The sequence below is a fragment of the Ctenopharyngodon idella genome, chromosome 1 (genome assembly GCF_019924925.1).
Source record: "Ctenopharyngodon idella isolate HZGC_01 chromosome 1, HZGC01, whole genome shotgun sequence".
NCBI classification, from domain to species: Eukaryota; Metazoa; Chordata; class Actinopteri; order Cypriniformes; family Xenocyprididae; genus Ctenopharyngodon; species Ctenopharyngodon idella.
Genome location: NC_067220.1, coordinates 33,911,374 through 33,924,454, shown reverse-complemented (window position 1 = coordinate 33,924,454; position 13,081 = coordinate 33,911,374). Strand labels below are relative to the sequence as shown.

Genomic DNA, 13,081 nt, shown 5'->3' with positions numbered 1-13,081 from the left:
TCATGAGTCATTCTGGTTTAAGATGATAAATATATAGGAAGTTAGTTGATTATTTCTAACATTTAAACGTTTGCCTTCAGTATGTCAATTTCAAGTTTAAAGAGAGACAGACTTTTTTTTTTATCAACAGATAATATTTTATTGGCCTTTAAAAAGCTTATTTGAAAGCATGAACCAGCTATCACAAACACCCAATATCAATGTTTTGGTGATGATTTAATTTCTAAAATAGTCTGTTCCTCAAACATTCAAGTGACACACCCATCTGGTGACCTCAGGAAGTCTTCTGAGCAAACAGACAGAAATGAGATGGACTATTAATAATTCATATGTTTTTGAATGCAATGTGAGTTCTGTGTAGTGGTAACAAGTGAAGGTCCATCAAGATTTGAATCAAACAAAACAAAAATGACCTCCACCAAATTGATTGGAGTCAAAATTGTAAATTACCCGACCTCATATTTTGTAGTTCATCTTGAAAATGCACGTGATAACTACCTAAAAGAATAATGAAATTAATACATAAAAATTAAAAAAGACACTTGAGGCACCATTTACTGGTTAAACCCTTTGGAGAACCTTAATCTGGCAATCTGAGAGACCCTCAGTAGTGCTTCAAGTATTATTTGATTATAAAAAAATGCAGAAATAAACAACTATGTAAATGCAAATAATGGATAAATAAAATAAATGTGACACATTGATTTGTTAATAAAGGGGTGGTTTAATAAATAGCCTACATACGACTAAATTGTATGAGAAACACAAGTTTATTTACTTATTGTTGTTTATTTTATTTCAATTCCTTTATATATTCTTTTTTGTTCCTCATAAACTATTAATTTTTGGTGGAATTATCTTAACTCCCTTAACTCGATTCCAATCAGTCCAACACGAGGTAGCCTATCGCAGGTGCCGCGAAAAGTCGTTGTTTCATGGCATATATTAACAATGCAGAGGTCCCTGATAATTCACACAACAACGAATAACTGCGCTTAAGTGCGTTATTACACCATTTTTCGATGTAATATTGCGTTTTTCTTTCGCTTGCGTATTGAAAAGTCAGTCGTGTCCCCGCCCAATCCAAACGGTGTCGGTGAGCTGAACTCCTGTTTCACAGGGGAGGGGTCAGACGCTTCAGTGGGACGACGAGCAAAGAGAGGAGTGAACAAGGGGAGCGAGCGAGATAGATTGGTGGGTTTTTAAAAAGACTACTTAAAATTGTTCATCTCAGGTTTCTTCTTTGTTTTGCTTCATCCGGGGGAAACGCGTTACAGGCCACGCGTTAGAAAGCGAACTCATAAAATAGGGCAGATGAGTCTGGCATAGCGTGGGGCTGAAACGCCCAAATATAGAGCAGCAAACGTTTGGAATTACCAATCACTTCCTACCGCTTGGAAAATCTGAAACTGGCCATAGAGAAGCCCGTTTCGATAGGCCACGACCTCACATCGGGACTTTAACGAAACCAAAAACAAAGGTAGACACTATGGAAACTCTTCTGTTTGTTCTGATCTCTCTGTTGGCTTTCTTTGTTGTCCTCTGGTTTTCCCTGTTTGGCCTCTTAATTGTGGAGTAGAACAAAGTTAGCCAGCTCTCCATGTTAGCAGGCTAGTGGAGTTAGCTGCCGTGCTAATCGAAATGGCACGAGCGTGAGGATCATCGGGACGGAGGGAGATTGTTTTCCTGAAATTCCTTAAAGTTCATCTTTAAATCTAGTGCATAGTCTTTCCTTTATATTGTAATACAGGCTTCGTCAAAGAAACACTGGTAGCTGAGCATTTCGGTGTTTTCCAACCTTGTTGCAGATATCTAGGATAAATGGTACAGACAGAAAGTTATTGGTTTTGAGAACTCTTTGTTTTATACTCGCGAGTACGTATTATGATAATGTTCCTGTATTAATTATGCTTAAGCCATAATTTCTGCAAATGAATCCAGAAACTGATTTACATTTAGATTTGCTTCAGTGCCTCATCTATAATGTGACGATTTCAATGGTTTATACACCTCAGTGAGACTTTCTCCTCCTTTTTGCACTTTCAGGACTGTAATGTATTTTGATAGAATTATATGTGTTGTCATTATGACTTCTATATGTGAATTTAAAGTGGATATCAGTGCATTTGTGTGTGAATAAATGGCAGTGAGGGTAAACTGTTCACTGCAGTGAAGTAAAACAGGTCAAGGCCCATTAACACACCTGAGTTTGCGGAAGTCACCTGACCATTTTAAAAAGCGTTTTGTTTTTTTTTTTGATAAAACAAGTTGCAAAATATAGTAGCCAGTGTATTTTATAGATTTTGAATGAAATCTAATGAATCCGTGGGACTCTTAATGAATTATTGGCTTTAATTGAAAAAACTATGATTTCCAAGTGAGAATGAATATATTTGAGTTTAAAATTGCGTTGTTTTTTTTATTAGCACAGCATATTGGCCCGATTCACATGTTTTGGATTCAGATATGTAAGTATCACATTCGCCACTTACTGCTTTACCTGAACTCATCGGAGCCTCACAGGTGTAACAAGACTATTTCTCAGGTTTTACGTGACTTTGACTTCGACGAGCGTTTTTTTTTTCCCAGAAGAGGGCGAAATTCGGTCAGTTAACTCATCGGGTATGTGCAATAATCATTACGAAAAAAAGTATGGGAACCTGTTGAGTTAGTATTTTATTGAAAGGGTGTGTGTATGTGGGGGAAGGGAAAGGCGCGGTTCAGAGTGTGTGTGTGTGTGTGTGTGTGTGTGTGTGTTTGTGTGTGTGTGTTAACAGTGACTCTCATTTACACACAACCCGTGTGAAGCAGCAGGTTAAACGGTGTGTGTGTGATTTTACCTCACGTCTAGTCTTGAGAAGCTCAGCGTGAGTCAGTGCCGCTCATGATGCTTATCAGACCCTGAGCAAAAAACCTCAAAGCAGGAATGTTTGGGATTTTTCGTACTCGTCTACCTTGACCTGAGAAGGCCGGTACATGTGTACACTCGCCCGATTTGAGAGCCCCCCCACCCATCGAGGAAGCTCAACTCTCCCGTTACTAAAGAATTACTCAAAACTGTGAGGGGAGGTGTGTCTTTGAAGGCGACTCCTCAATGTCGGGTAACCAAATAGTTTGACCGCTGTAATGACCGGCTCTAATGTGAACTCCAGGGTGTGTCTTTCAAGCGCGGAAGGACACAGTGCTGTTATTAAAAACACTGTTTAATCATTTCTGAAGTAACATGAATACAATATACAGTCAACATTGCATTCTTGTACATAATAGAGCAATGAGTGTGTCAATGCAAACGTAAATTGGTATAGTGACTTGCTAAGAGTTTTATTATTATTTTAAAAAAGATCAAACTCTAAAGAACAAATCTGAACCTTGCACATTAAGTGTATAATTTTTTTCTTATGAAATTTAGCTAAAATTACAGATTATATATACTTTTTAAATGAAAATTATATTATACAGTTAACATAACAGTACATAACTGAGCATTGTATTGTTGTATGCATCAATGCAAAAATGAGTGTGATAACTGACAAAGTTTTGAGTTTTTGTTGTTGTTTTTGTTATTTTAAATGCTGAAAGTTTTTAACTCAAAGAACTGTTCAGGACCTTGGCCATTAAGTGTGCAAATTTGTCTATGAAGTTTAGCTAAAATGACAGATTTTACAGAATAAATTCCAGACTTTTTGTAATTTATTATATAAATGCATATTCTTAATATTTTTTTTTAATATATATTAACTGTAACAGTAAGGTGCTCTTGTACTTCATGCTGGGACAGTGGCTATTCACAATATGCTACGGCCTCTCATACCTTTTTGCCTAAATGGATGGTTCACTGAAAAATGAAAATTGGCATCGTTTACTCACCCTGTGTGACTTTCTTCTGCAGAAGATCTTTTATATTCCACAGAATAAAAAGTCATACAGACTTGAAATGACATGAGGGGGATTAAAAGATGACTGTTTTCATTTTGGGGCGAACTATTTAAACTTGTTGCCAATGGCAGGTTATTTAGCAATTAAAGAATTGACAGAATAGATAGTGTGTAAAAGTTTTCCCATGAGCCTCTTTTATTTTATTTTTTAATACTGTATTTGAAGTGAACAAACCAGCCAGTCTTCTACTTATTACTAGCTACTGCAGTCTCCAAAAAGTTATTTCATTTTGTTTTTGAAAAAAACAAACAAAAAAAAAAAACATTTTGTCACTGAAGTTGATCCCATCTAATCCAGCTTGGGAGAAATAACTGTTAAAGAGTTAAAGTTGATTACTTTTCTAAGAAGTTGAATAGGAGATAAAGGCCTTGCTTTAATAACAGCATTATTCTTCCAAATGTATAGAGAAATCCTATGTACTCATAAATTGTTCATATTATAATAATTTTCCAGTTATCAAAAATGGTCCACTATAATATATGAATTATATCTCTGTTGACACAATTTGGCAAAATAAAAATGAATTAGCACTTGTTCTATTGCATTTCTTGCAAAGGAAAGAGCTGTGTGGAGAGAAATAGAGCTAGTAATAGTTCTTCCAAGCAAGAAGTTTAAAAAAAGCACATCCTCTTCTTTTCCCTTAGTGGTTACAGAGCTATACTTTTCAAATTCCAGGCAGCGTCATTACAGGAAAAAAAAGGAGGCTCCGCCCATGGTTGTTACCTTTTACCTGCAGTAACGTTCTCAGGTTGATGTTTAAAAAGTGTTACGTCACCGGCACTCCCATTTCCTGGTCTAAGCAGTGTTGACTGCAAGCTGTCTGAATGAGAAGTAAAGGCTATAATGTGTAATGACTGATTGACATATCCATGCTGAAAAGGTCAGTAGATGCTTCCCTAACGCTTTGAGACTTTAACACACGCCGAGCGCGGGCGGCGGTTAGGGTTATAGTGGATTAAAGTGCATGGCTGATCGTGGATCAGTTGGCTGCGTGTGTACCAAAGTTCACTGAGCATTAGTTTGGAGCCAGGCCAGTGCTGATGGTGTTGCTCTTTACATTTCAGCTTTGCCTGAGTCAGCAGGAACCAAGAAGCATGCTTGATGTTTGGTGAAATAGTACTACAAATGCTATTATTGGAATTCTCACATTGGTATGTGTATTTAAAAGGGGTTTTTCTAGTCAAGACACCTGTATTGACTTTGTCTCAAAGTCACTCCATATAAAGGCACATTATAGTCAGCTTGTTTTTCTTCCCATAATCCACATATTTGGAGCAGAAGTCAGCAGCTGTTGTCTGAATTGCCTCCCACATGCATATGATGATCATATTTGACTGCCTGCTGCAGCTGCAGTCTGTTATACAGCGTGATCTCTTTACTTGTCCTTATTAATGTGTTTAAACTGTTAAACTGTGCCCTGTAATACTGTATCTCACTATGAGTGTTATCTTGGCCCAAGGTGTTTAGAGTTGGGATGCTTAGTGGCTTAGGTGTCTAATACCTCTGCTATCCCATTAGAGGACGCAAATGATTAAGCACCTGACAAATTAAATTACTCAGGCTTATGTCTAATACTGCCAGAGTTCTAGAATCAAATGGTTTTGATGATGGTTGATGTCGTCACACAGGGTACTTTCTCTCTAATCCCACCAGAGCTCAGGGCAGTGTTGGTGGGGTTTTGGTGCATGATGAATCACACTTTCTTAATGTGGACTGGCATTTGACCAGATGTGTGTTTTGTGCCAGTGATGCTGAGTTTTTGTCGCATAGTTCAGCATGCTGAACTCTGCAGATATAGTGTACCTGTGGTGTTAAATCATGTTTTATGTGATTTTTGCCCAAGTTTCAGGGTGTTCTAGGTCAGGTCTATTTAAAGAGTCGTCCCATGACAGTTTTCTCCTTAGAAGACGAGAACTCTTGCAGTTGGTATAGTGTCCTGTGGAGGCCTATTTGTAAAGCACACAGGCTGTGTCCGAAACTTGAAAAATGCAGCATCTGTAGGTTGGAAGGCATCGAGGCCAAGTCCAGTTTTTGTGTAATATACTGTCTGCTAGGAAGCCTTTAAGTTGATGTTTTTTTTGTTTTGTTTTATATATATATATATATGCTTTTTTAAATATTTAACACCTTTTTTGCAATTTTAAATATTTGATTTGGATTAATTTTAGGTTGTTAGGTGTAGCATTATGGTGCGTCTCCTTGGTCTGTGGATGGTCTGTTTCCTTATTCCTCATACCTTCCCACCAAATCGCTGTCTGTGAAGTTATTGATTGACCAGTCAGCAAGACAGCTGCCTTCTGTTTCGGACACGGCCAAAGATTTTTTTTTTTTATTTGTGTAAACAAATCACAGTCAACTAGACATTACACCTGTAACACAACACTACTTGTTTTGTGGACTTTATAGCGTCTGAGTTTGCAATGAGTCACTTCCTTGTGCCATTACGATTAAAGATACTTCACCCAAAAATGAAAATTCTGTCATTTACTCACCCTCAAGTTGTTCCAAACCTGTATGAATTTCTTTCTTCTGCTGAACACATTTTGGAGAATGTCTGTAACCAAACAGTTGATTTGGTTCCATGTTGTTGTTTTTTCCCCTCCTCCATACTATGGAAGTCAATGGGTCCATCAACCCATTGGTTACCCATATTATTTAAAATATCATCTTTTGTGTTCAGCAGAAGAAAGAGATTCATACAGGCTTTGAACAACTTGAGGGTGAGTAAATGATGACAGAATTTTCATTTTTGGGTAAACTATCCTTTTAAGTAGTTATCTAAAAATCGGCATGAAATGGATCTTCACCCTATATTTATTTATTTATATATTTCTAAATGCATCTTGATCCTTATTGTGAACAATTCGTCCATGCATGTTTCATTTTTTTTTTTCTTCTTTTATTGGACCTCGTAATGTTTCATTAAAATGTCATAACTCAGTCGTACTCATAATGTGTCACGGGCCGCTTTCTTTCAGTCGACCACATGGTCATGTTCAGATCTGCCTCCATCCAGTCAACAACCGATGTATTGAACCAAAAAGATGATCATTTTTACTCAGATGTGCATCACAATACAGTCTTCTGTATTGTGATGTACATCTGAGTAAAAATGATCATGTGTCGCAAGAATGATGTGTCGCTACTTTGTTACATTGCGACCTGTCTTTTTTTGCACGTTTACTATTTTTGGACACCGTTTTTGACACCGCAATCCAGATTATTTTTTTTTTTAATTCACGTTCATGTAACCAATCATGGACATGTTGTTGTAATATTAAAGGCAGGGTAGGCAATTTGTTCCAGAAACATTTTTTGTTATGCTGGCTGAAAGTCTTTTCACATCCTAATAGCAATCACTAAATTAAGTGGTCTAAATGTATTTGTATGTATATATCTCATCTGTGGAAGGCATAGGACCATAAAATGTTCACCCCAATCAATTATACGTTTCAATGGCAACACTATCAACGCCGAAATGAATCTGCAGCAGTCAGGTGGTACAGGTCAGTGCACTTTGAGTTAAGTTCATTATTACTGTAATGGTGTGTACTTTGAGACATGAGGTAGTTCACCTTCTCTGATGATGCTTTTGTTTGCTCCCAGCTGTACGCTTTCATGTTTTCTAAAGGAGAAGTGGCTTTGTAGACTCTCTGAAGGGAGGGTGGGATCTTATGCTTCTAAAGCTAGCTCGCTATTGCTAGCCTCAGAAAATTACCTACCCTACCTTTAAAGAGTCTCATTAGTAATAATGCATTCAGCTGGTCATTATCGTGGAAAAAATCTGTTCTGTCATCCTAAATAGGGTTTATTTTGCGATAATGTCCCGCTGTACTGTACATTAGCACACATATTAGAGACTACTTACTAAATGAACAAATGGACAGGAAATGATTTAAGTTAAAATGATAATGGACTGAGACCACAGAGTTATACAAAAGATGTGAAACTAACACTGCATAAATACAAAAATATTTGACCACAAAATGTTGGGATCGTCTTCAACAGAATCAAGTATTCCTAAGAGCAGTAGAATACATATAGATTAGACACTCCCTTCTGTGTTGTACTCAGAAGAGTGTATCAGAAGTCTTTGTCTAAATTATGCTTGCATCAGAGCGAAACGGTCTGAGATGTGAATGAGTCATCGGTTACACACTCTTCAATCAGATGCTTAGGGAAAGAATGAGGACATATGTCATAGAGAATGCAGCGAAAGAGCGACATATAAGGAAAAAGGAAGGGAAGTGTTTTCCAGTTATTTTCAAGCTGCCAGAGGAGCTGAGACAGGATCTGACATGCCACAATACAAGCTGGAATGTGTGTGTGTGTGTGTGTGTGTGTTCATTCCTCGCTTTCTACGAGGGTCTGTTTGCTTTGTGGGGAGGGAAGTTGAAGAGAGGTGGAAAAACAGTTTCAGTCCTAGCTGAAACTGCCTGCTGCGTCTGTGTTTTCAAGGACAATGCGATCACACCCACCCACACCCCCCTGCGAACTAAAGTCACCACGGCATATGCACACCCCACTGCTGTCCCTCTCTCAACTGATTCTCTGTAGTGGACACACATTTGCTATTGTTCTGTAAACCACTAAGCAGACAGCTGCAAATATTTCCTCTCTCTCTCTTTCTCGCTCACACTCCGTTGTGTGGCACGAGAGAGCGAGCGGTCGTGTGCTGGGTTGAGTTAGCTGCCTCAAATCGTCAGTGGCTACAGCACTCGGTGGGGCGGAGCTTTTCCTATGCTGCTGTTTTGTACATTTTGGCCTTGACTCCTGCTTGCTGCCATTTCAATCCCGGTCTCATGATAGCCGCTGTGTGTTTTGGTGATTCTTTTTTGCTTTTGGATTGTTGTGCTTTTGTGGTCTACTTAAAATAGTTTCTGACATGCACAGTAGTTTTTCTGTTTGTACTTTAGTGGATGCCTAGAAATTCTAAGTTGAATTTGTACTTTATTTTTGCAGTGGCTTTGCAGATGTTGGGATGGTTCGACCCCCTGCAGATCTGTAGATAAAGATCCAAAAACAAGATTAAAGTCACCATAAAATCAAAATTGACCCTTTTTTTTTTTTTTTTTTTTTTTTTTTTTAATTCATGTGCCCTTGTTATCTTTAATCAAAATACCATCCCCTCTCTCTTGTGGCGACATCTCTTCTCCGATGATGTGTTTACTGGCGTGAGGGTGGGGACAACCTGTCCCTCTCAGCAATAGCAGACCACAACCATCCGATGATTTTGTCAATTCCCAATGGACATCATCAAGTCCCGCCCTACAATTTTTTTTTTTTTTTTTTTTTTTTTTTTATCAAGATTCATCTGTTTTGGAGTGCTTTGACTAGGTGTTAAGAGACTTTAAAGAAATTGTCCACCTAAAAATAAAAATTGTCATTCACTCACCCCTGTGTTATTGTGTGGAACAGACCCTAAGATGTTTTGAAGAACGTTCATGCTGTTCAAGCACGCAAAACAACTAACTTAACAAGTACCTTAAAGGGTTAGTTGACCCAAAAATGAATATTCTGTCATTAATTACTCACCCTCATGTCGTTCCAAACCCATAAGACCTTCGTTCATCTTCAGAACACAAATTAAGATATATTGATGAAATCCGAGAGCTCTCTGAATCCTCCATAGACTACCACTGTTAAGGCCCAGAAAGGTAGAAAAGACATCGTTAAAATTGAACCACTGAATTCACAGGGACAATCTTAATGTTATGAAGAGACAAGAATGACTTTATTCAACAATTTCATCTCTACCCTGTCATTCTTCTAAGCTGTTTGTTGTATAGACAGTGCAGCTCTTCCAGGTTCTATGTCAGAACGCCGGCTCCTGCGTCAGCATCACACATGTCGTGCTGCTCACTTGAACAGTGTCAGCCAATACTGAGCCGGCGTTCTGATGTAAAACCTGGAAGAGCTGAATGTAAACAGCGTAGGAGAATGACACGAAAGAAAAGAAATTGTTGAATAAAGTTGTAACTTTTTGTTTTGTTTTTGCACACAAAAAGTATTCTCGCCGCTTCGTAACATTAAGGTTTAACCACTTCTGGGCCTTGAAAGTGGTAAATAAATTGCTGTCTATGGGTGAGTCAGAGCTCTCAGATTTTATCAAAAATATCTTAATTTGTGTTCTGAAGATGAACGAAGGTCTTATGGGTTTGGAAAGACATGAGGGTGAGTTTTTTTTTTTTTTCATTTTAGGGTGAACTAACCCTTTAAAGTGGACCATATGGCTCATGCTTTATACATTTGTTTTATGAAGACATTAAAACTGTCAATATTTACTCAACGTTGTTCCAAAGTGCTCTGAAGCCATAAATTTGAAGCTGAAATGTAAGTCTTTTATTCACTGATAATCTTTCCCTTACTCAAAGCTTTTGTCTCTCATTTGTGATCGCACATACTCGAGCTTAGTTCGCTATTCTCTGTGAAAGAGGCATGTGAAAATGCAAAGGTTGCAAGCTTGTGTGACTTGGATGCAGACAGGAGAGATTGGCTGTCACTGGACAAGCACTAACATGTCAAATCTTTAATTTCAAACTATTTTTGCACTATATCCATCCTATTTTAGGGGGGCTGTTTTAGGGCTAAATCCTCCCTAAAATAGGCCTAGTGCTGTCCCTATTATTTATTGGATTGTTTAACCCACATGATTGGTCATCAGTTCCACACAGAGGGATAGATTTTCTACAGTGATTTAAGAAAAAAAAACAACACTGGTATCGGATCTGTGTCGGCTGATATTCAGAATTTGGGTATCGGAATTGGACCTGTTATGACAGGTATTGGTGCATCTGTGCTTTTTTGTTTGTTAAAAATACTTAGGTTAAAGAGTTAGTTCACCCAAAAATGAAAATAGTCATTTACTCACCCTCATGTCGTTCCAAACCCGTCAGACTTTCGTTCATCTTAGGGACACAAATGAAAATCTTTTTAATGAAATCTGAAGGCTTTCTGTCCTTCCATTGACTGCTACACAACTACTGCTGGAGTCAGATGGATTATTTAATGATGTCTTTACTACCTTTCTGGGGCTTGAAAGTGGTAGTTGCTTAGGCTGTCAGTGGAGGGACAGAAAGCTCTCAGATTTCATTAAAAACATCTTAATTTGTGTTCCAAAGATGAACGAAGATCTTACGGGTGTGGACTGGCATGAGGGCGAGTAAAGAATGACAGAAATTTCATTTTTGGGTGAACTAACCCTTTAACAGAATCAAGAAGTTCCTTTCTAAAGTATAAATCTGTTTATTTTACAATTCAAATTATTTTTAACTATAAATTGAAATATAAATGTCATTTCCAAAATTATACATGTGTAATTTACATTATCCTAAGTATTTACTAAATAGTGTAAAATTATATAGGTTTATATCGGCCACCCTGCTCATCACCATTGGCCATCAAAAATTTTTTTTAAAAAATCCTTATCGGTCAATCACTGCCAGATATGACTTAGAGATTGTTCATGGTGCAATAGTAATGGCATGAGGATGAGTAAATGTTGACGGAATTTAATTTTTGGGTGAACTATTCCTGTAAACATAGTTATGTAGTTGTACTTTCATGCAGGTGAGTTTTAGGGGAATTTGGTTCTCATGTTTGCCTGTTTGTTTATCACTTGTTTGGTTGCAGTTTTGGAATATTTTTATTTATTTTTCTTTCTTTTTTCTTTTGTCCCATTAATCTTGGTGTACACACTCTCGCACAAACTCATGCTCGTGCATGTTTTTTTATGTTTTGATTATCTTTTGTAATGATGCATAGTAAAGATTCATGGACAAGGGCAGGTGGAGCTATGGCGCTTGTTTCTCTTTCACTTTAGCTTATCTGTAATCTTGAGAATTTGGGAAGTTCAGTTGTAAATGATCGGAAATAGTTCTTAGGTTCCCTAGAATAACTTCTCACTGACATCCCTTTATTGTCATTATTGTAAGGTAAAATACATAGTGCAAAGCGGTCATACCTTCTCTTTCTAGGTAGTTCTTCCAAGGAACCTTTTAAACGTCTCAACCTGTAGCTCAGATTCACTCAGCTTCCCGTATATGACATCAGTTATGATTCAGAGCGCATCGCTGTGCTGAAATCAGTGCTCAGATCAGCTCTCCAGAGCTCTCTGCTTTTTTCACCTGCTGTTCACACGCAGCATTTGCACCCCACCCAGATAACTGGTGCTAATGAGCAAATGCAGCGTGAAGTCACAGAAGTAGTTATTTATACACTACGCTACTGATATCACGATTCAGTTTTAGTGAGAGGATCTTACAAGAGAGCTTCAATGTTTAACAATGAATAAAAAATGTCCTCTGAACTTTCAGAGTACCATCTCCAGTTGTTTTACAAAGCTCACTGTAGTTCTAAGGCATGAATACTCTTATTTCATAGCAAGTTCAGGGTGAAGTGAGATGCAGTGACAAGATGCTGCTTACAAAGTACTAGTGGTCGACCAATATATTGTCTTAGCCAATATTTGGCATTTTTAAAAATCTTGGCATCGGCTGATAAGTTTTTCTGTTTGGCCAATGTGTCTGAAGCAGGACTGTTATTTTGACTGTACACCAGACTTTTATTTTGACAGCGCTGAGAACACCAGGACCTGAGCACCCAGTGCTCCCATTTTCTTCATTAGTTTATGGTCTCTGTTTTACAGTTCTGTCAAACACGTTATTAGAACTGTTAAACAAATAAAGTAAGCGGTATATGAAAAAGTATTAAGTGCTGTCTACTTTAATATTGTTAGTAATAAAGGCAAACACTATAACACATTCTCATTTACTGTCAGAATTCAGCAAAAACATTTGTATTATTTAAACAAATCTTTAAATATCTAATAAACATTTATTTTCACAAGCCTTGCAGACTTTGTTGAATTCAGTTGTCACTGTCAGATAATCTGAAGTGCGCATTTGTAGCCTGCATAAAATCGTGTTACTCTGTGTGTGACGGTCAGTCCGTGTGAACTGAATGCGGACAGAAGAGTTCAGATTCACTGGAGACGCACAACAAACTTGAAAAATCTTTGATTTTAAACTTTGCTGCGCTACATCCAGTTGCACACTGTCATATTTGTGTAATATTATCTATAAAAATCTATAAAATCTATAAAAAATCTTCACAGTGCACACAAACCACATTCCTGAGTGCCCTG

General features: G+C 37.6%; 1 protein-coding gene across 7 annotated transcripts in view; it reads left to right on the top strand.

The window, feature by feature from the left end:
* The first annotated feature begins 1,043 nt into the window (after window positions 1–1,043).
* The window catches only part of ctnnd1 (catenin (cadherin-associated protein), delta 1), a 31,763-nt gene continuing 19,725 nt past the window's right edge, over window positions 1,044–13,081 (top strand). For 5 of the 7 annotated variants that reach the window (XM_051902257.1, XM_051902239.1, XM_051902248.1 and 2 more), the window contains exon 1: window positions 1,201–1,480. The gene's annotated coding sequence lies outside the window, so the exon portion shown is untranslated. The other 2 variants (XM_051902266.1, XM_051902229.1) reach the window with 2 other exon arrangements.